At 39.1% G+C, this 23,598-nt stretch overlaps 1 protein-coding gene across 2 annotated transcripts in view; it reads left to right on the top strand.

Annotated features, from left to right (window-relative positions):
* Nucleotides 1-23,598, top strand: part of CYFIP1 (cytoplasmic FMR1 interacting protein 1) — a 543,505-nt gene that overhangs the window by 28,180 nt on the left and 491,727 nt on the right. The gene's annotated exons all lie outside the window — the stretch shown is intronic.

Genomic DNA, 23,598 nt, shown 5'->3' with positions numbered 1-23,598 from the left:
TTAGTTGCAGGTTGGGTAATATAAGTGTTGTACCATTTATATTGGATGTAGATTAACCACCAACATTAGATTACAAACTGAAATTGAGAGGGGCGAAAATATCTGCTGTTAGCATAAAGCTGTTAAATAATATCTAAAACAGGGGTGCGTTCTAGTATAAATGCGCCGAAGAGTACACTCTGTAGCTCTCTATTCTCAAAGGGAGAGATTGCTAAGAGGACAAAAGAATCGTATATATTGGGCAGTAGCAAAATGCCAATGCTGAGGTATTGATTATTTATAGTACAGCCCTCTTAGGCATGGAGGAGCTCGCTACAGAATATACTGGTGTATCAACGTATGATATTGGTGTGAGAGTGGTAAGAGGCTAAGAGATTTTAGCGGTTGTGCTTCTGTCGTAGACACTGCCCACTAATACTTGGCTTACCAGGTATGATAAATAATACATATGATGGTTAAGAAAGCCACCTTCCGGTATTACACAAAATTGTTATGTATAAGTGTAGATAATATTAGAACAATAATGAACATATTTTTTCTTTATGGTATATGCACATTCAGTTATGAGTAGGAGATAGTAATTTTAGTGATATGCGGATAAAATGTGGCTATTCCAACAACATTATGATAAACACATTCCCCAATGGAGCAAATTCTGACCCCATATAGGGCTGGTAATAGCCCCGTTGAGTATGGCGTGGTTATGCCACCATCAAAATTTATACTGCATATTACCACGATTACACTAATACTAGGCTTTATCACGTTTAAGTAAGGATGGTTTAAAAGTACATGCTGATTTGCTAATTTAAAAGGAGATAAGCAAATCGGCATGTACTTTTAAACAATCTTTACTTAAACGTGATAAAGCCTAGTATCAGTGTGTTGGTGGCATAGCCACATTATATATAACTGTAGTGCTACTGATCTTAATCGTCGTTTGCTTTCAATAATCTACTAATCGTGATAATATTCAGTATAAATTTTGATGGTGGCATAACCACGCCATACTCAACAGGGCTATTACCAGCCCTATATGGGGTCAGAATTTGCTCCATTGGGGAATGTGTTTATCATAATGTTGGTGGAATAGCCACATTTTATCAGCATATCGCTAACATCACGATCTTCTACTCATAACTGAGTGTGCATATACCATAAAGAAAATATCTACACTTATACGTATACATTTTGTGTAATACTGAAGGTGGCTTTCTTAACCATTATATGTATTATTTATCATACCTGGTAACCAAAGTATTAGCTTTAATTAAAATACAAGAGTATAGAGTTGCGCCCTGAAACTTATATTAAGGCTGAAGGTCAAATGTTCTATGATCTAAATATAAAAGTAGAAACCTGATTAGAAAACTCGCATAAGGCTTATAAAAAACTCTTTTAAAAATGCTTATATGAAAATTCCATGTGCAAACGTATAATCAATCAATTAAATGAATATTTAATAATACATACAAAACAGTACATACGAAACAATACACTTCTAAAAGAATAGTTGTGGCCACAACTTAAAATAGATATTATAATAATGCAGTATTCTCAGCAGATAATATGAAATATACAACATGTGTATTAAAAAAACTTCAATACATTTATCTCTATAGATGCCTAAAAATTCCAATAAATTTATCTCTATAGATACGTAAAAAATTCTCAATAGTGCAATCAATCTGTGCTGAATGAATATTTGTAGATTGTAAAAACTTTGTTTCTATTTGTAGCGGACTTTGGAACAGCTAATCTGTAGCAGCTTGTGCTTATACAATTCGGCGTCTCCTTAGCCGTTGTACCCTCTAGATCAGCTGTGATAGAGTTTAGCCAATCAGCTTGTTCGTATTCTGAGAGTTCCTTTTTTGAAAGTACTGGTAATGTTTCTGTCTTTCACAACGAGATTTCAATATTGCACATAAAACCGGAAAGTTCTCTTTATACTTTTCCAAAGTAGTCCCTTCTTATTGCAACTTTCTAACCACTTGTAACTTAAAGGGGGCTCTTACCTCGTATGTTCTTATGTATCTCTGATGCAGCTTCTTAGTTCAAGCCTTACCTGACCCTTCCGCCTTAGTTACCGGGTATCCTGGAAAGTGCCCGTGTAGATCTGTAGTTTAGACGTTTGAGCTGCATCTTTATGTGGAAATCTGTTCCAGGCTGTGGGTGACATTCACCCTCTTTGTAGTATCGGATAACTTTTAGCTTTGTCTCGGCACCACTGAAATCGTATCAGCTGTTTATGCAAAAAGTCCGATGATGTAGAGTTACTATAGTAAGTGATGTGCTCAGAAGTTAACACAGCTGCCAAAGGACTGCACTCACTGGATTCAGATAATTTAAAAGTTTATTTCATAAGTGTTTTTTTAACGTTTCAGGGTTTGCAGACCCCCTTCCTCAGACCCAACACAGTGCAAACAAAACATGCTGACTTTAAACACAAAACCAGGGCCGGACTGGGAAATCAGACCAGCCCTGGAAATTTGTATAGACCGGCCTAGCCACGCCCCCTCCAGCCCAGCCACGCCCCCTCCAGCCCAGCCACGCCCCCTCCAGCGCAGCCAACTATACTTGCGCATCCAGGGCCGCCACTACTATGCCAGCGGTACAGGCACAGCTGGTCTTTTTTTAACATAACAGCAAAGCAAATCTGAATCAAGTCAGTAAAAAAAACCTTTTTTGCATGAGTTTTTGAAGACCTTTTTTAAGCATTTAATTACTCTTTACATCCACCAAAGACCAAATTCCAGCATTCTAAGTATTTTTTTTTCTATTTATTTAATTCAACAATTATCTAGAAATATATATGGGACACACATACACAGACAGGGAGACACACACACAGAGGCAGGAAAAAAACACATATAGAAAAAAAAATTACTTTTTATCACAGAGTGATATGAAAAATGAACCAATAATCTATTTAAATATAAGGTAAACATTTTCTCATCAATGTAAATTGCAAAAGAAAGCAATTTTTTTTTACATGGAAATAGCATAATAGGTCAATTGGATTTGGATGATAACATTAAAAGATCTCAATCTGGAAAATCCAATTTTTTCTTTTAGTTTTATTCACACAGTATGTAGTGCTACAATAATTGAGTAATTGTATTAATTGAGTGGCTGGTGGTACAATACTACTGTACGTCTTATTCACTAATCACTTCCCAATAATAATAAAAAAAATAATACATACATGATGGTTGTGATTCAGAGTTCACTTCACTTGATGATCACTTCAGACTCTCTTGAACTGACTGTGCCCCTGCCTGCCTCTGCGGCCGGTCAGCCTGTGAGTGTGACCGTTGTCTTCCGCCCCACACGTTGACGCAGCCGCTCCCAGGCTCCCTCCACTATGTCACGTGAAGTGGTGTGTGAGAAGTTGTTGAACAGAAGAGAGATTTACCTCAGTGAAGTCATGTAAGCCGCCAGCCCACCCAGCCTGCATTCTCATTGATTCCTCCCTGGCCCGGCCCGTCACCTCCCACATCCAGTGACAGTCATCTGACTGTGACAGACAGACTGTGACTGTGAGTGACAAACAGGCTCAGTCGTCTGAGTGTTTCGCTATTGCCTATTTGGTTAAAAGTAGTTGCGGACGTAACCGGTAAGGTTAACTTGCGGTCCGGAGGCGGTTACTAGACAAACAGTGCAGGGAGGCCAGTCACAGACAGTCAGTGAGTAGTGTAAAACAAACAATTTAGATAAGATTACCGGGCCAGCCACATTCGATTATTAATATTATTGCAAGCAATAATAATACTATAATAGTCATTCGCAATGCATCATATTTAAGCAGCAGCCAGCTGAGCTGCCGGCCCACCGGGATTTTTCCTGGTATCCCGGCTGGCCACTCTGGCCCTGCACAAAACATTAAACTGCATTGTAAAATAATTGGAAGGAAAAAAAATTCATGGCATTTTAAAACTCCTTTTGTCAACAAAATCGGTGCTGTTTTGCAGCCTCTTTCTTATCTTTTTTTTTTTTGTTGAAATCTTTTTATTGATTTTTCACATATTATGTAAAATGAACATGTAACATCATCAATATCAATAAATAAACAATCAAACAGTAACAATACAGTCTTCAAATTATTTCTCTCATTATACATTCAATTAGTACAATTTAAATCTTTTACTTTTTTCTCTCTAGATTCCTTACCCCAAACTGTAACCTTCAAATCTCAGGGGTTGTCGGATAGCATTCTGGACTAGCCTCCCATCTTACAATCTAATTTTTTTCCCCTTCCTCCATATATTTATATCTGTTTAATTTTAATAATCTTAGTGATCTGGAACTCCCCTGATATATTCCCTTACAGACCTTAGGTTCTGATGTTATCTAAGTGGCTAAGGTTCTAGCTCTATTTACCTTTTCTATATGCATAATATATGGTTCCCATTGTTGGATAAATTTGTTTCTAGTGTTCAGTATGGCTGCTGAGGCACTCGCCATATTGTAGTGATAGTTGATTCTCTTCTCGATATAATCAAATGTGGGGGGGTCTCCCCTCCAAAATCTAGCTATAGAGATCCTTACTATGGTACAAATCATTGCTACTAATTTATGGTGTCTTTTACTAATGTCTTCTGTAGGGAAGTGTAGTAAGGCTTGTTCTGGGGTTAGATCAATCTCAGTCTCAAGGATATTTCCTAAATAAGCTGATGTCATGTCCCATATTCTTTTAACTTTCTCGCACTGCCACCACATATGTAAATATGTACCAGTCTCTCCACATCCCCTATAGCACATATGGGGATTATCTATCTGAGCATTGGTAAGTCTTGTGGGGTACATATACCATTTATATACAACCTTGATATAGTTTTCTTTTAGCAATGCATTTGGGGAGAATGAAAGGCCTCTATCAATGTTTGAAAGCCACGTCTCTAATGTCCAGGTCCTGTTTAAGTCCTGTTCCCATTTGGTCATAAAATGACTCTTCTCTTTGCTGATTCCCTCACTAAATAATGGGTATAATAGTGCAATTAATCCCTTCCCACGAGTATTGGACAGGCATATTGTCTCTAATGTGGTGTTAGATGGGGGTTTATTTGATCCCATTATTTCTCGTACCCTAGATGTGAGCTGTAGGTAATGATACCATTCATTTTGTTCTGGGGTGCCTAATTCCTTGTATTGGGAAAAGGTCAGTATTTTATTTCTTATGAGTGTGTCCGCTATTCGATAAAGGCTCTTGTTTTCCCATTTCTTTTGGATATGTGTGCTAATGAGTGAAGTGATTGGAGCTAATGGTGTCAGTCTTGATCTAACATTAATTATGGGGTATGTCTTGGTTAGTTTATCCCAGATAAAGGTGGTATGTCTAATCGAGACATATTCCTCAATATGCCAAGGTCGATGTTGTTTCGTCGCCCAGAGAATAGTGTCTAATCTTCCTACCTCTAAGATGTCTTTCTCTAACTGTACCCACTGGGGTGTTTGATCTATCCTATACCAATGTGTGGTCTGTGCCATTCTGGCTGCATAGTAGTATGCAATTAGATTTGGTAATCCAATCCCTCCTTTTCTCCTATGCCTCATCAGATTTTGTTTGCTTATTCTTGCTCTCCTGCCCTGCCAGATGTACTTTAAAATTTCCTTTTGCAAGTTATGTAACTCAGCAGTTGGGATAGTTATCGGGAGGGTTCTGAATAAGTATAAGAGTTTAGGGAGTATTGTCATTTTGACTGATATGATCCTCCCGTAGAGTGATATATTATATTTGGCCCATTTAAGTAGAAGTTCTCTAATCTGTAAAAACATGGGGGTATAGTTTTCTTTGTATAGTTTATTGATATCATTTGTGAGATTAACACCTAGATATTTAAGGGATGATCTAACCCAATTAAACGTAAAGTTTATTTCTAATAACTTCTTTGTCGTATTTGGGAGGTGAGTACTAAGGGCTTCACATTTACTTTCATTAATTTTATAACCCGATAATAGACTAAATTTATTTATAATAGAATATATTACTGGCAAGGAAAGAAGCGGCTTCGTTACTGCAAGGATGACATCATCCGCAAAAAGGGATATTTTATATTCTCTATCTCCTACCCTAAGTCCTGCAATATCTGGGTTATCTCTTATTAGCACTGCTAATGGCTCAATGCATATTGCGAAAAGCAAGGGAGACAGAGGGCACCCTTGTCTTGTGCCATTTCGAATTTGAATTCGTGTTGATTGATATCCTGAAAGCCTAATGAATGCATCAGGAGTGGAATATATTCTTTTTAGAGCTTTAATGAAGGGCCCCCTGACTCCCATTTTATGAATGACTGCAAACATATAGTCCCAATTGACTCTGTCAAATGCCTTCTCTGCGTCCAAAGCTAGAAACAGAGAAGGCACTTTCTTCACTGTCGCGAAATTAATTAGGTCAATCACTTTTCGTGTGTTATCTGGAGCTTCTCTCTGTGAGATGAAGCCTACTTGATCTGTATCTATCAATTTTCTAATGGGCAGGGCTAATCTATTTGCAAGAATTTTAGTGAACAATTTCAAATCCTGATTAATTAATGAGATTGGCCGGTAATTCTGACAATATTGTGTGTTCTTTCCAGGCTTCGGAATGACTGTCACCCTTGCAGTTAACAGATCTGGGGGGATATCTACGCCTTGTAAAATATTATTATATAAAGTCACCAGTAAGGGAGCCACCGATAGTTGCAAATCTTTATAGAACGAGCCTGGAAACCCATCCGGGCCCGGTGCCTTATTTCTTTTTAATTCCTTAATGGCCAGTAGAACTTCTTGTATCGTGACAGGGGCATTTAGGGAATCTAATTCTTCTTCTGTTACTGTGTGTAATTTACTATTTCCTAGGAAGTTGTCTAATTCTTTCCTTATGCTAATTCCTGATTTGGTAATGGGTAAATTGTAAAGTTTATTATAGAATTCAGCGAATGTATTTGCTATTTGGAGTGGGTCATTAGTGACTTGGCCGTTAGCCTTTTGAATTTGTGGAATAGTGGAGGCCCTAGTCATTTCCTTTAGTTTGTTCGCTAGCATCCTATCTGGCTTGTTTCCATATATATAATATCTAGTGTCTACCACTTTGATCGATTGGACCGCCTCCCTGTCTAGAAGTTGATTTAGTTCCTCGTTTTTGCTGTTGAGTAGTTTTACTAGTTTATTTTGCTTCTTTTTTACTACCTGGTCCCTTATGGTATCAATTTCATTTCTAAGCTCATCTATTCTGGAGTTGTGTGCTTTCCTAAGTCTACCTGACTCTTCTATCAGTAACCCTCTCAAAGAGGCTTTAAGTGCACTCCAAACAAAGTTTGGATTTGTTGTGGTCCCTTCATTTATAGTTACAAAGTCTTTAATATGCTTTTGTATCTTCTGCAGTAGTATGTCATTTTGAAGTAGGCTAGGGTGCAGAGACCAGGACCTAGCTCTGTGTGGATTAATCATCCCTTCAAACTCCACTATCACCATGTCATGATCTGACCATGCACAATTGCGTATGGTAGCAGATGTTATTAGTGGTAAGAGCAACTGGCTAACCAATATTAGGTCTATTCTAGAATATGTGCCATAAACCGTAGAATAAAAGGTATAATCTCTAACTCCTTTGTTAAATGCTCTCCAGCTGTCTATGAGGTTAAAATCTAAGAGTAGGTCTTTTAGGAGTTGCTGTGCCGGGGTTGATCGCCTTTTTTTTGCCAGCTATTTGTGTGGTTCTGTCTAAATCATCATTTAATGTCAAATTAAAGTCCCCCCCTATGATGATCTTACTTTTTTTCCAGCTTGATAATAGTCTGCTTATTCTAGATATAAAGGGCCCTTGATTGTCGTTAGGTGCATATACATTCATTAAAATTACCGGGGTATTGTGGATTGAGCCTTTTACAACTAAAAATCTCCCTTCCTTGTCTTTGAGAATTTCCTCTTTCTTAAAATTTAGGGAGGCATGAAGGAGAATGGACACCCCACACCTTTTCTTGTTATTAAGTGCATGGAATTGCAATGGGTAGTTCTTATCCCAATATTTGGGTGTAGATTCTGAAGTAAAGTGTGTCTCCTGTATCATAATTATGTGGGCATTTTGGGATTTATATTCTGCAATCGCTTTTTTCCTTTTTATGTTGGTGTTTAACCCCCTTACATTATGAGATATAAGTTTAATGTGCATAGTTTCTATCTGGGTATATGCTTATGTTGGTCAAATTGTTTCTAGAGATGTTTCTTTGTGGACCTGTCTTATACATCATCAACATTTGAACATTTGAGACTGTACATAACTTTAAACAATAACAAAATAAATACTTACAACCTGCTGCGTGCTTGCGCATCAGTAAAAATACAAGTACTATTAACTTAGGTCAACTCTGGAACTCTCGACAACATTTCTTTGGTCTCATCTCATGAAGATAGATAATGAGCAAATGATATCAACAATACTAAAACAAAAAGCTGAGATATGAAAGACAAATAAAAAGCAATATTAGGTAATAAAGTGTGATAGGAAGTGAGAAATGCTAATATATAGCAACTAGGAAAGGGTATAAATGAACCCTGGACTCTCATGATATAACGTTGGATTTAGTCCTCCTCATATCAGCAACATGAAAGTCTAGGTGATAACGAGTTTAAATCTTCTTATATTTATCTTCTTGTGATCCTTAGGACAGTTCTCCTAATAGTCCACCTCTTCCTGCAGTAGTATGGGTCTCAACATCCAACAAGGAGAATGTCATGTTACTGTAGATGGTTCCTCTGGAGAGCTGTCGTCATCCTCTTCTCTGGTCGAATTTGGCTTCATTTTTTGGGGTTTTCCCCTTTTGTTTACTACAGACCAGTCCTTCTGTATAGGCTTTCTCAAAGGCTTTGGTGTGGCTTGGGACTCTCCTTCTTCAACTTGGATTTCCAGTTTAGATAGAATCATTAGTCCCTCTTCCAACGTTGAGCAAGAGTGTGTGATGTTTTTATGGGTAAAAATCAGTTTGAATGGAAAGTTCCATCTATACCTTAGATTTTCTCTTAAGAGAGCTGTCACCACTGGTCTCATCTCCCTTCGTCTTCTCAGTGTTATTGGCGATAGATCAGTAAAGATCTGGATATTGTGCCCCTCATATGTAATAGTGCGAGCTTGTCTGGCTGCTTGTAGGATCATTTCTTTAATATGAAAGTAGTGTAATTTGACAATAATATCCCTTGTCTTGGATTGGGAGGGTTTGGTCAAAGCTCTATGCACTCTGTCCATTAGCAGCATGTTGGGTTCCGTATCTGGGATTAATTGGTGAAAAATTTCAGTTATATCAGCTTGTAAGTTTTTATAGTCCTCCGGGAGGTTTCTGATTCGAAGGTTAGAGCGTCTGGATCTGTTCTCCAGATCTTCTACTTGATCTTCAAGCTTTTTAATGTAAATGGAGTGGTCTAAAAGTGTATGCTGAATTTGGGGAATTTCTTCTGAAATATCTTCTAGCTTGTTTTCAATTTCTGTTGTTCTACCTCCAATATCCCTAATGTCCTGCTTGAGATCATATAGGGCAGTTTTTAGCTCTTCGTGAAAAAAAGATTTTATTTGATTCAGAAGTTCATTATTTGGAATATCTCCCTGATGTCCATTTTCCTCCTCTGAGGTTTCTATCAGGGTGTGTTGTTTTGGCGAACAAGTAGTTTTATCCAATGTTTTTAACTTTGTTTGTGATTTTGAGAGACATTCTTTCATGGATTGGTTTCTGCTTTTCATTTTGTTTTATGGTTATTCCCTCCTTACAGAGTATTTATAACAGTTTTCTGTCTTTCTCTTATGAGGTGTTCTCAGCCAGTCAGCTATATAAGAATAAAGAAGGGTCACAATTCCAATATCTCAGCTCTATTACAGCATTTCTGAGGGTATTATCTCATTACCGCAGTTCTCAGTTGTTCCAGGCCGACCTTTATTACTACCGCATTTAAAACATTTCCAGATTTGCAAAAATAATGAACATCATCTTGATTTTTTTAGATAGGGAATTCAGGTTCTAATGTCATATGACCTTTGAGAGCTGCTTATTTAGTCTACTAATCGTGTCCTGATAGCGCCCCTGTAGTTGCACAGTCAAGTTAGGAAGACTTTTAGATGTTATAAATGTCAACTCTTATTGAAAAGAACCTAAAACTTATGAATCCCCTATTTGATGAATACTACATTTACATAGATATAAGTTATGTAGCCTGAATTGTGTTATTTAGACATACAAGCCTGTTGTAGTTCCCACGTGGGGCTCTGTGATCTCCAGGCCACACTCTTGCTGTTTTATGTTCACTGGACCTTGTATAAATTAATAAATCTCGTGCAGATAGATTACCATCAATCCCTTATGCTCCAAGTTTAGTGGGAAAGTATATTATAAATATAGAGGAAAGCTGTAGCATATTACCTTCTGCCTCTGCACCTTTCTTTTCAGGCTGTGGCCTTCCAAAAATGTGTCCCTTTTTATTTAGATGATAAGCTGTAATCAGCCCTCCTGGGCTCTTCCTAGATGCTCCCCAGCTGGCTAGTGCAAAGCTGCTCTATTGTGGCCTTGTTGTTGCTGTTGCCGAGTTCCGATGTAGGCCGAAGCCTCAGACTTTCCTGAGAATCGCTCTGGTTCTCCCAACCAGCCTGCTTCAGATTCTGCTTTTTCCTCCGAAAATCTGCCCAGAAAAGCTTCTAAAGGTCTCCCAAACACTTGCCTGATGTAGCTGTAGTATTTGCTAGCCCTAATATTCACTTTTGTTCACTTTGATAACTTTTATTTGCAGGAGCTTCAGCAAGACACTTCTGCTCTGCAGCTCTCCAAGCTCCGCCTCTTTCTTATCTTTTTTGACTGTGGCCATGTCATAGATGGGTTACCACTTCCATCTCTGCCCATCAGTCTTAACTCTTTTGCTAACAGGAATTACATTGAAAAACTTGCCTTAAAGTACTAGACAATTTTTAGCATTTAACATTCAGTGGATGACATATTCAAATAGCTATTCACATAATTAAGAATTTTTTATTATAAAATTATCAGACAAGTAAAAAAAAAATTAAGATTTTCTTCTGTTAAGTGTGATCAGTCCACGGGTCATCATTACTTCTGGGATATTACTCCTCCCCAACAGGAAGTGCAAGAGGATTCACCCAGCAGAGCTGCATATAGCTCCTCCCCTCTACGTCACTCCCAGTCATTCTCTTGCACCCAACGACTAGATAGGATGTGTGAGAGGACTATGGTGATTATACTTAGTTTTATATCTTCAATCAAAAGTTTGTTATTTTAAAATAGCACCGGAGTGTGTTATTATCTCTCTGGCAGAGTTTGAAGAAGAATCTACCAGAGTTTTTGTTATGATTTTAGCCGGAGTAGTTAAGATCATATTGCTGTTTCTCGGCCATCTGAGGAGAGGTAAACTTCAGATCAGGGGACAGCGGGCAGATGAATCTGCATAGAGGTATGTAGCAGTTTTTATTTTCTGACAATGGAATTGATGAGAAAATCCTGCCATACCGATATGTCATGTATGTATACTTTACACTTCAGTATTCTGGGGAATGGTACTTCACTAGAATTACACTGTAAGAAATACATAAAGCTGTTTAATAACTAGAGATTATGTTTAACGTTTTTGCTGGAATGTAAAATCGTTTTCATTTGCTGAGGTACTGAGTGAATAAATGTTTGGGCACTATTTTTCCACTTGGCAGTTGCTTAATCTGTTTTCTGACAGTTTCTGTTCTCCCTCACTGCTGTGTGTGAGGGGGAGGGGCCGTTTTTTGGCGCTTTTACTACGCATCAAATATTTCAGTCAGCAACTCATTGTATTCCCTGCATGATCCGGTTCATCTCTACAGAGCTCAGGGGTCTTCAAAACTTATTTTGAGGGAGGTAATTTCTCTCAGCAGAGCTGTGAGAATTATAGTTTGACTGAGATAAAAAACGTTTATTCTGTAATTTGTTTCCTGCTTTCAGAATTTGTTATCTTTGCTAATGGGATTAAACCTTTGCTAAAGTTGTGTTGTTTACAAGGATTGAGGCTATAACTGTTTTTCAATTTATTAATTTTCAACTGTCATAGATCTTCTGTGCTTCTTAAAGGCACAGTACGTTTTAATATTATTCTAATTGAATTGTATTTCCAAGTTGCAAGTTTATTTGCTAGTGTGTTAAACATGTCTGATTCAGAGGATGATACCTGTGTCATTTGTTGCAATGCCAAAGTGGAGCCCAATAGAAATTTATGTACTAACTGTATTGATGCTACTTTAAATAAAAGTCAATCTGTACAAATTGAACAAATTTCACCAAACAACGAGGGGAGAGTTATGCCGACTAACTCGCCTCACGTGTCAGTACCTACATCTCCCGCTCAGAGGGAGGTGCGTGATATTGTAGCGCCGAGTACATCTGGGTGGCCATTACAAATCACATTACAGGATATGGCTACTGTTATGACTGAGGTTTTGGCTAAATTACCAGAACTAAGAGGTAAGCGTGATCACTCTGGGGTGAGAACAGAGTGCGCTGATAATATTAGGGCCATGTCAGACACTGCGTCACAGGTGGCAGAACATGAGGACGGAGAACTTCATTCTGTGGGTGACGGTTCTGATCCAAACAGACTGGATTCAGATATTTCAAATTTTAAATTTAAACTGGAAAACCTCCGTGTATTACTAGGGGAGGTGTTAGCGGCTCTGAATGATTGTAACACAGTTGCAATACCAGAGAAAATGTGTAGGTTGGATAAATATTTTGCGGTACCGACGAGTACTGAGGTTTTTCCTATACCTAAGAGACTTACTGAAATTGTTACTAAGGAGTGGGATAGACCCGGTGTGCCGTTCTCACCCCCTCCGATATTTAGAAAAATGTTTCCAATAGACGCCACCACAAGGGACTTATGGCAAACGGTCCCTAAGGTGGAGGGAGCAGTTTCTACCTTAGCTAAGCGTACCACTATCCCGGTGGAGGATAGCTGTGCTTTTTCAGATCCAATGGATAAAAAGTTAGAGGGTTACCTTAAGAAAATGTTTGTTCAACAAGGTTTTATATTGCAACCCCTTGCATGCATTGCGCCGATCACGGCTGCAGCGGCATTCTGGATTGAGTCTCTGGAAGAGAACATTGGTTCAGCTACTCTGGACGACATTACGGACAGGCTTAGAGTCCTTAAACTAGCTAATTCATTCATTTCGGAGGCCGTAGTACATCTTACTAAACTTACGGCGAAGAATTCAGGATTCGCCATTCAGGCACGCAGGGCGCTGTGGCTAAAATCCTGGTCAGCTGATGTTACTTCTAAGTCTAAATTGCTTAATATACCTTTCAAAGGGCAGACCTTATTCGGGCCCGGGTTGAAAGAGATTATCGCTGACATTACAGGAGGTAAAGGCCATGCCCTGCCTCAGGACAAAGCCAAAGCCAAGACTAGACAGTCTAATTTTCGTTCCTTTCGTAATTTCAAAGCAGGAGCAGCATCAACTTCCTCTGCACCAAAACAGGAAGGAGCTGTTGCTCGCTACAGACAAGGCTGGAAACCTAACCAGTCCTGGAACAAGGGCAAGCAGACTAGGAAACCTGCTGCTGCCCCTAAAACAGCATGAATTGAGGGCCCCCGATCCGGGATCGGATCTAGTGGGGGGCAGACTTTCTCTCTTCGCCCAGGCTTGGGCAAGAGATGTTCAGGATCCCTGGGCGCTAGAGATAATATCTCAGGGATACCTTCTGGACTTCAAATACTCTCCTCCAAGAGAGAGATTTCATCTGTCAAGATTGTCAACAATCCAGACAAAGAAAGAGGCGTTTCTACGCTGCGTACAAGAGCTCTTGTTAATGGGAGTAATCCATCCAGTTCCACGATCGGAACAGGGACAGGGGTTTTACTCAAATCTGTTTGTGGTTCCCAAAAAAGAGGGAACTTTCAGACCAATCCTGGACTTAAAGATCCTAAACAAATTCCTAAGAGTTCCATCGTTCAAGATGGAGACTATTCGGACAATTTTACCTATGATCCAAGAGGGTCAGTACATGACCACTGTAGATTTAAAAGATGCTTACCTTCACATACCGATTCACAAAGATCATTATCGGTACCTAAGGTTTGCCTTCCTAGACAGGCATTACCAGTTTGTGGCTCTTCCATTCGGATTGGCTACAGCTCCAAGAATCTTCACAAAGGTTCTGGGTGCTCTTCTGGCGGTACTAAGACCGCGGGGAATCTCGGTAGCTCCATACCTAGACGACATTCTGATACAAGCTTCAAGCTTTCAAACTGCCAAGTCTCATACAGAGTTAGTGCTGGCATTTCTAAGGTCACATGGATGGAAGGTGAACGAAAAGAAAAGTTCACTCGTTCCACTCACAAGAGTTCCCTTCCTGGGGACTCTTATAGATTCTGTAGAAATGAAGATTTACCTGACAGAGGACAGGCTAACAAGACTTCAAAGTGCTTGCCGCACCCTTCATTCCATTCAACACCCGTCAGTGGCTCAATGCATGGAGGTAATCGGCTTAATGGTAGCGGCAATGGACATAGTACCCTTTGCACGCTTACACCTCAGACCACTGCAACTGTGCATGCTAAGTCAGTGGAATGGGGATTACTCAGACTTATCCCCTTCTCTGAATCTGGATCAAGAGACCAGAAATTCTCTTCTATGGTGGCTTTCTCGGCCACATCTGTCCAGGGGGATGCCATTCAGCAGACCAGACTGGACAATTGTAACAACAGACGCCAGCCTTCTAGGTTGGGGTGCCGTCTGGAATTCTCTGAAGGCTCAGGGACAATGGAGTCAGGAGGAGAGTCTCCTGCCAATAAACATTCTGGAATTGAGAGCAGTTCTCAATGCCCTCCTGGCTTGGCCCCAGTTGACAACTCGGGGGTTCATCAGGTTTCAGTCGGACAACATCACGACTGTAGCTTACATCAACCATCAGGGAGGGACAAGAAGTTCCCTAGCTATGATGGAAGTATCAAAGATAATTCGCTGGGCAGAGTCTCACTCTTGCCACCTGTCAGCAATCCACATCCCGGGAGTGGAGAACTGGGAGGCGGATTTCTTAAGTCGTCAGACTTTTCATCCGGGGGAGTGGGAACTTCATCCGGAGGTCTTTGCCCAAATACTTCGACGTTGGGGCAAACCAGAGATAGATCTCATGGCGTCTCGACAGAACGCCAAGCTTCCTCATTACGGGTCCAGATCCAGGGATCCAGGAGCAGTCCTGATAGATGCTCTGACAGCACCTTGGGACTTCAGGATGGCTTACGTGTTTCCACCCTTCCCGTTGCTTCCTCGATTGATTGCCAGAATCAAACAAGAGAGAGCATCAGTGATTCTAATAGCACCTGCGTGGCCACGCAGGACTTGGTATGCAGACCTGGTGGACATGTCATCCTGTCCACCTTGGTCTCTACCTCTGAAACAGGACCTTCTGATACAGGGTCCTTTCAAACATCAAAATCTAACTTCTCTGAAGCTGACTGCTTGGAAATTGAACGCTTGATTTTATCAAGACGTGGGTTTTCTGAGTCAGTTATTGATACCTTAATACAGGCTAGGAAACCTGTTACCAGAAAGATTTACCATAAGATATGGCGTAAATACCTATATTGGTGTGAATCCAAAGGTTACTCTTGGAGTAAGGTTAGGATTCCTAGGATATTGTCTTTTCTACAAGAAGGTTTAGAAAAGGGTTTATCTGCCAGTTCATTAAAGGGACAGATCTCAGCTCTGTCCATTCTGTTACACAAACGTCTGTCAGAAGTTCCTGACGTCCAGGCTTTTTGTCAGGCTTTGGCCAGGATTAAGCCTGTGTTTAAAACTGTTGCTCCACCATGGAGTTTAAACCTTGTTCTTAATGTTTTACAGGGCGTTCCGTTTGAACCCCTTCATTCCATTGATATAAAGTTGTTATCTTGGAAAGTTCTATTTTTAATGGCTATTTCCTCGGCTCGAAGAGTCTCTGAATTATCAGCCTTACATTGTGATTCTCCTTATTTGATTTTTCATTCGGATAAGGTAGTCCTGCGTACTAAACCTGGGTTCTTACCTAAGGTAGTTACTAACAGGAATATCAATCAAGAGATTGTTGTTCCTTCTTTATGCCCAAATCCTTCTTCAAAGAAGGAACGTCTACTGCACAACCTGGATGTAGTCCGTGCTCTAAAATTTTACTTACAGGCAACTAAGGAATTTCGACAAACGTCTTCTCTGTTTGTCATTTACTCTGGGCAGAGGAGAGGTCAAAAAGCTTCCGCTACCTCTCTTTCTTTTTGGCTTCGTAGCATAATTCGTTTAGCTTATGAGACTGCTGGACAGCAGCCTCCTGAAAGAATTACAGCTCATTCTACTAGAGCTGTGGCTTCCACTTGGGCCTTCAAGAATGAGGCCTCTGTTGAACAGATTTGCAAGGCTGCAACTTGGTCTTCGCTTCATACTTTTTCCAAATTTTACAAATTTGACACTTTTGCTTCATCGGAGGCTATTTTTGGGAGAAAGGTTCTTCAGGCAGTGGTTCCTTCTGTATAAAGAGCCTGCCTATCCCTCCCGTCATCCGTGTACTTTTGCTTTGGTATTGGTATCCCAGAAGTAATGATGACCCGTGGACTGATCACACTTAACAGAAGAAAACATAATTTATGCTTACCTGATAAATTCCTTTCTTCTGTAGTGTGATCAGTCCACGGCCCGCCCTGTTTTTAAGGCAGGTAAATATTTTTTAATTTATACTCCAGTCACCACTTCACCCTTGGCTTTTCCTTTCTCGTTGGTCCTTGGTCGAATGACTGGGAGTGACGTAGAGGGGAGGAGCTATATGCAGCTCTGCTGGGTGAATCCTCTTGCACTTCCTGTTGGGGAGGAGTAATATCCCAGAAGTAATGATGACCCGTGGACTGATCACACTACAGAAGAAAGGAATTTATCAGGTAAGCATAAATTATGTTTTTTTATTTTTTTTATCGCATTTCACAAAGCCTGCAGCATATTAACTGTAGAGCATATCAATGTGTTCATTGGCATCCTCTTGTTCAGCAAAGACCAAATATATATTTATTATTTTTGATCATTTTACAGTGGGCAATTCTCACTTGATATAGCAGAACTGCTCAAAATTGAACCACAAAACACAAATGTGATCATAACAAAAAAAATTGTTTCACATAATATCACTGAAATTATATACATACTATTTATCTTTCTGAATTGTAGGTCCCATCTTTAACCTGCAAATCTATTTTGCCGTAGTGTAGGTTAGTTTGTTTTGTATCCTTTGTTGAAAATCATACCTAGGTATGCTTAGGAGCTAGCTGCTGATTTGTGGCTGCACATATATGCCTATTGTCAATGGCTCGCAGTAGTGCATTGCTGCTCCTTCAACAACTATCCCAAGTGAATGAAGTAAATTGGAAAGTTGTTTTAAAAATGTATTTGCTTTATCTGAATCATGAAATCATTTTTTTGGGGGGTTTCATGTTGATTTAAACAGAAAAAGTGGGCAAAGTAAATGAAAAACATTGGGCAATTTTACAGTGCATAGTTTTAACTTTTTTTTTTTTTTAGTTAAATCCTGAGTTTAATGACCCTTCAAATACTCCTATTTAAATGTCCACTTCAAGGAAACTATTACACAGGACACCCACTATTTTCAGATTACTGTATGTAACTACTTTTACTGATGTGGTTTTCAGTGTAGCCTTTGTACAAGTGTTTGCTCTGTGGGGTTTCTTGTCAAACGTGCACTCGTATGCCATAAATCTGTGTGTGTTAATCTGTTGCATTTCTTTTTGAATAACCAGTGTTCTGTTATATTTGCCTACTGTTACGTTTTGCTACCTACGTAACACATACGGGCAGATAGAGCACTTTCATATCCAACATTTTTGTTTGAAACGGAGGCTAATATAAAAAATATTGATTGGATGGTGTTATTTGGCTGTTTAGAGTGCAGATCTTGCTCAAACATAAAACATTAAAACATAATAAAAATAAATTATGTATGTTATTAGCTTGTGATGATAGCATTCATTTTATAAATGTATTTTTCTTCTTAAATGGAAAGAATCCACAGCTGCATTCATTACTTTTGGGAATTAAGAACCTGGACACCAGGTGGAGGCAAAGACACCCCAGCCAAAGGCTTAAATACTTCTCCCACTTCCCTCCTCCCCCAGTCATTCTTTGCCTTTCGTCCCAGGAGGTTGGCAGAGAAATGTCCGAATTTTTAATTTTTGTTTTTTGTCTCTTATGGAGGAGGGTAGTACTCTTCGGCATGGGACAGGAGTTTTAAGTAGTCCTGTCAGTCTCTCAGTGAGGGCTTGGATGAAAGTTAGAGTCCGGAGATGCAGGGAGAGTCTTTCTGCAAAACCATCCCGACTCATATTAACAGCTCCCCAAGCAATCGGCGTTGTTGAACTACGCTCTGCTGCCTACTTTCTTCTCTCAAGTCTATGGTGGAGGCGATGCTACTATTTGTCACACTTGAAAGGCCGCATTCCTGTTACACGGCGTAGATTCTGGTAAGATCGTTTCATTTTACTTTATTTTTGAATGTACTGTAATGTGAATGTTTTCCCAAGAGGCTATCACCTTGTGGATCTAACTTAAGGGTCTCAGTGAGTCTCTTTTAGTATCTTGGAATAGAGGGTTAATATCTCCTGAGGGGGGGGGGGGTTATGGAACAGGGGGGGTTTATAATCATGTTTATGTGATTCAACCTGCTTATGTGTGATGTTTATGGGTTCGTGGTTTTGAACATTGAGGCCTTTAGAAGTGACGCAACCTTTTGGTTCGGCGCGCTTTTTTGGGACTGTACGGTCAACCAGTTTTGTTCCGTATGCCACATGAGAGCGCCTTGTTCCTCAGGCTCGGGGAATCAAGGGACAGCTGAGCCATCCGCCTCTGGGGGTCCTGTCCTCCAAGAGGCGAGTTCCCTACCTATTCATACTTCTACACATGCGTGTAACCCAGTTTGATTCCTCCATGCGGGGTGGCGTGTTCCCCCAGGAGGTTGCAGCACGTTTTCGCTTCCAAATAATGTTGGTGATTGTTTGTCTGCAGAGTCCAGACGTTTATTTGAGAACGTGCTTGTGCTCTATTGTCCCGGACCTTCCGCCTTGGGGAGGGCCTCTACAGTTCCCCGCGGGTGTAACCTTTCCTGAGTGTTGTGCCTTTCGTTACAGGATTGCGCATCTTCGCATATACTGCTCAGACATGGTTTTTCGGTTATTGAATGACCCTATCGTTACCAGGTACGGGGATTTTCAGTCTGCTAATTCGAATGGTGCACCTCATTAGACATATGGGGATGATGTAATCTCCTGATTGTCATTTGACTGTTGGCTCAGTTGAGTCAGTTTTGCGGTCTCTAGCCTGTCTTATGGACTAGCTGCGAGTCAGTGTCCTTGTGGCTTTTCCTTTACAAATTTTTCTCGTCTTCGAATGTAGCTGTTTTTTTTTATTGGGTAGAGGTTCAGGCTTGGTGCCCTCAGTATGGGCCGCCTTTGTACCCTCCCTTCTTGGCATTCTGTGTCCTCTATAGCTTGGGTATTGTTTTCCCAAAAGTAATGAATGCAGCTGTGGACTCTTTCCATTTAAGAAGAAAAACATAAATTATGCTTACCTGATAATTTTTCTTTTCTTCTGATGGAAAGAGTCCACAGCTCCCCACCCGTAATTTTATGTGGGGCGTCCTTTTATTCTTCTGGCACCTTTCACCCTGATATTTCTTCTACTGTTCTTTGTTCCTCGGCAGAATGACTGGGGGATAAGGGGAATGGGAGGAGTATTTAAGCCTTTGTCTGGGGTGTTTTTGCCTCCTCCTGGTGGCCAGATTCTTAATTCCCAAAAGTAATGAATGCAGCTGTGGACTCTTTCCATCAGAAGAAAAGAAAATTATCAGGTAAGCATCATTTTATGTTTTTTCAGGGTATAGATATGTTTCCATTATTTTTTGTTGCATAGCCTGAAAAATACATTTATAAAATTAAATTAACGCTATCATCACAAGCTAATACCATACATAATATTTTGTGTTTTGGTTTTAATTACTTATGTTTGAGCAAGCTCTGCACTCAAAATAGCCAAATATAACGTGGTCGGAAAATTATAAAGAATCTGATCACTATTTTAACATCAACCTCCTTTTTAAACAAATATGGCAGATATGAAAGTTCTCTATCTAGATGTAGGTTGCCAGTATACGTTGCGTAGGTAGGACAACGTAACAAGGTAGGGAAATATTACAGAACACCGGCAACATACATTTATGGGCCTATGCAGACACACATTGTTGCAAAATGTGTCCATTCACTCAGCATACTATTTGAACCTTGCTGTAAGCAACCATTGCTTGGGACAATCGCAAAACACACTATTGTTGAACATTGATAAAAAATAATCTACACTCTTTCAGTAACTAAACTGGCTGAAAAAAACATAATGTATGAAAAATTAGAGCGAGGTGCATGAAATGTATTTTGTGTTTTATGTCCCTTTTTAACCCCTTCATTACTGGGTATTTCAGAGAAAAATTTGCCCATAGTACCAGAGAATTTTTTAGCATTTTTGCTATTGCTTCGTTTAAACTGGAATATATATATATATATATATATATATATATATATATATATATATATATATATTTATATATATATATATATATATATATATATATATATATATATATATATATATATATATATATATATATATATATATATATATATATATATACACACTCAATTTTTTTTTTTTTTTAAATTGCAGGTTATTTTCCCATAAAATGACATTTTAAATTAGGCAGTTACACTAAAGCAGCAGTTCAGGTGCAATGTGTTGGTTTAGGTTAACTGGAGAATAAAGCATTTTTTTCAGTTTTATAATATATTGCAGCAGTTAAAAATTGGATTGCAAATTAATAAATTTGTTTCCTTTCCACTTGGTCTAACATAGAAATGTAGTAATAAAAAAAGGTGCATTGCTCATTAGAATGTCTTAGACTCAGAAAAAACAACATTGCAGACTGGGAAAGTCTTGGGGGCAGATTTGAAAAAATCTGAGAGCCATTCAACAATCAATGTGCTAATGCTTTGCAACTCTACTGCATATTTTACTGTTCACTTCAAACAGCACTTTGCTGTGGATGCGCTGTGTTAAGTAAAACGTACACAGTGCAGCCAGAGCAAAGATCTGTTTGAAGAAAACAGCCTGATGTGTTATATATATATATATATATATATATATCGCAAAAGTGAGTACATCCCTCACGTTTTTGTAATCATTTTATTATATCTTTTTATGTGACAACACTGAAGAAATTTGCTACAATGTAAAGTAGTGAGTGTACAGCCTGTATAACAGTGTAAATTTGCTGTCCCCTCAAAATAACAACACACAGCCATTAATGTCTAAACCGTTGGCAACAAAAGTGAGTATACCTGTCACGAATACCTCAGGATTTAGCTGCTAAAGGGTTAATTCTGTTTAGCCTGTGAGCTAAAAGAAACTGATAAGGTCAATAAAAGGACATTGGTACAATGCAGAGATGTGTTTAAGACATATTATGGCATTAAATGAAGGGAAGTATGACAACCCTGTCATATCTGGTATCAAATTGTTTCTCACAATGTAAGGAAGAGATTGCCTATCAGTCTATATGAAAATAGATTTACCTAGCAGAAATTATGTGTTCTATAATTTCAGGCAAAGACTTAGTTTATTGAAGGTCATAAAAGACGGGGGGGTTTCTTAGCCCATCCAGGAGGGTGTTGTCAGGCAACTTGATCTCTGGAAAATAGGTATAAGAATTTTGTTTTTAACTGGCGTCCCCCAGGGATCAGTACTGGGCCCTGTTCTTTTTAATATTTTTTATAAATGACTTGGAGCAAGGATTAAATAGCGACATCTCTATTTTTGCAGATGATACTAAGTTAAGTAAGGTCATAAGGTCAGAGCAGGACGAACTCTCTTTACAAAGGGATTTGCTAAAATTAGAACTATGGGCAAGTGAATGGAAAATGAGATTTAATACGGAAAAATGCAAGGTTCTACATTTTGGAAGTAAAAATAAGCAGGCTACGTATTTTTTAAATGGGACAAGACTTAGCCAAACACAGGAGGAAAGGGATTTGGGAGTAGTAATGGATAACAAGCTAAAGATGGGTGCACAATGCAGGGCAGCGGCTTCAAAGGCTAATAAGATACTAGCACGTATTAAAAGAGGCATTGATTCAAGGGAGGAAAGCATAATTCTGTCATTATATAAAGCCCTGGTAAGACCTCACCTTGAGTTTGGAGTGCAGTTCTGGGGACCAATTGCTAAAAAATATATTGCAGAACTAGAAAAAGTTCAGAGAAGGGCCACAAAGCTAATAAGGGGATTGGAGAAATTAACCTATGAGGAGAGGCTAGCCAAACTGGGTCTGTTTTCTTTAGAAAAAAGGCGCTTGAGAGGTGACATGATTACTTTATATAAATATATTCAAGGCCCATATACAGAGATGGCAGAAGCTCTGTTTATTCCAAGAAAATTGTTTCTGACAAGAGGTCATAATTTAAGGTTGGAGGAAAGGAGATTTAATCTCCTGCAACGGAAATGTTTTTTCACTGTAAGAGCAATAAAATTGTGGAACTCATTACCAAAGGAGGTAGTGAATGCCAATACCATAGATACATTTAAAAATAGTCTGGATAAATTTCTGTATATAAACAAAATTCATGGATCTGATTGCTAGTATTAAATGGGTCACATTTTAATGGGGTTATTTAAGCTTAACTGGAGCTTTTTGTAAGTATTTTAGATTTGTATAGGTTGAACTCGATGGACTTCAGTCTTTTTTCAACCTTATCTACTATGTTACTATGTTATAAGATTGTCATTCTTACAAGGGAGGCTGTGACAACACAGAGTAAGGACCCAATTGCTTCATGCCATCTCTCTGGTAACAGATTCCAAAGACTAGTAAAGTATTCAATCTGTTTTTCTCCTTTTTTTATTTTAAAATCTGTTTGCTGTGTGTAATTGTATTTGTAACAACTTTTTATTAATAATGCATTGTGCATAATATTTTTGACATGATAAATAATTCCTTTATTAAGTGTTGGCCTTTGTCTAATAATTGAACCACGTTACTGAAAGAGACTGGAATATTAGAACTGTATAATTTAGGTTATTTTCTGCTAAATTGTATTCTAAGAGTTATGTGTAAGTCTGGGGTTTCCTTAAGATTTCCCATATCATATAATCTTAAGTGGTGGCAGCTAGATATTATAGTTAGTTTAGTGTTGGTGGCATTAAAGGGGAGTATTGGGCATTTCTTTTACGTCTAGTACAGACTGGAGAGTGTTGTTAACCCTTGCACCCACTGAACTAAATCACAAACTTGCCTGGTGTGACATATTAGTGAGAGGAGAAAGGGGTCTGATGACCCTTTCTGTGCCAAATAAGTGACTGGCGCAGGGTTGGATAACCCTGGTCGTCACAACACCCCTAAGTGGAAATGTCCAAATGGGGCCCAAAGTGTCAATATTTTGTATGGCCACCATTATTTTCCAGCACTGCCTTAACCCTCTTGGTCATGGAGTTCACCAGAGCTTCACAGGTTGTCACCGGAGTCCTCTTCCACTCCTCC

The sequence above is a fragment of the Bombina bombina genome, chromosome 3, assembly GCF_027579735.1.
Source record: "Bombina bombina isolate aBomBom1 chromosome 3, aBomBom1.pri, whole genome shotgun sequence".
Lineage (NCBI taxonomy): Eukaryota > Metazoa > Chordata > Amphibia > Anura > Bombinatoridae > Bombina > Bombina bombina.
This window is presented reverse-complemented; position numbering and strand designations above follow the sequence as displayed.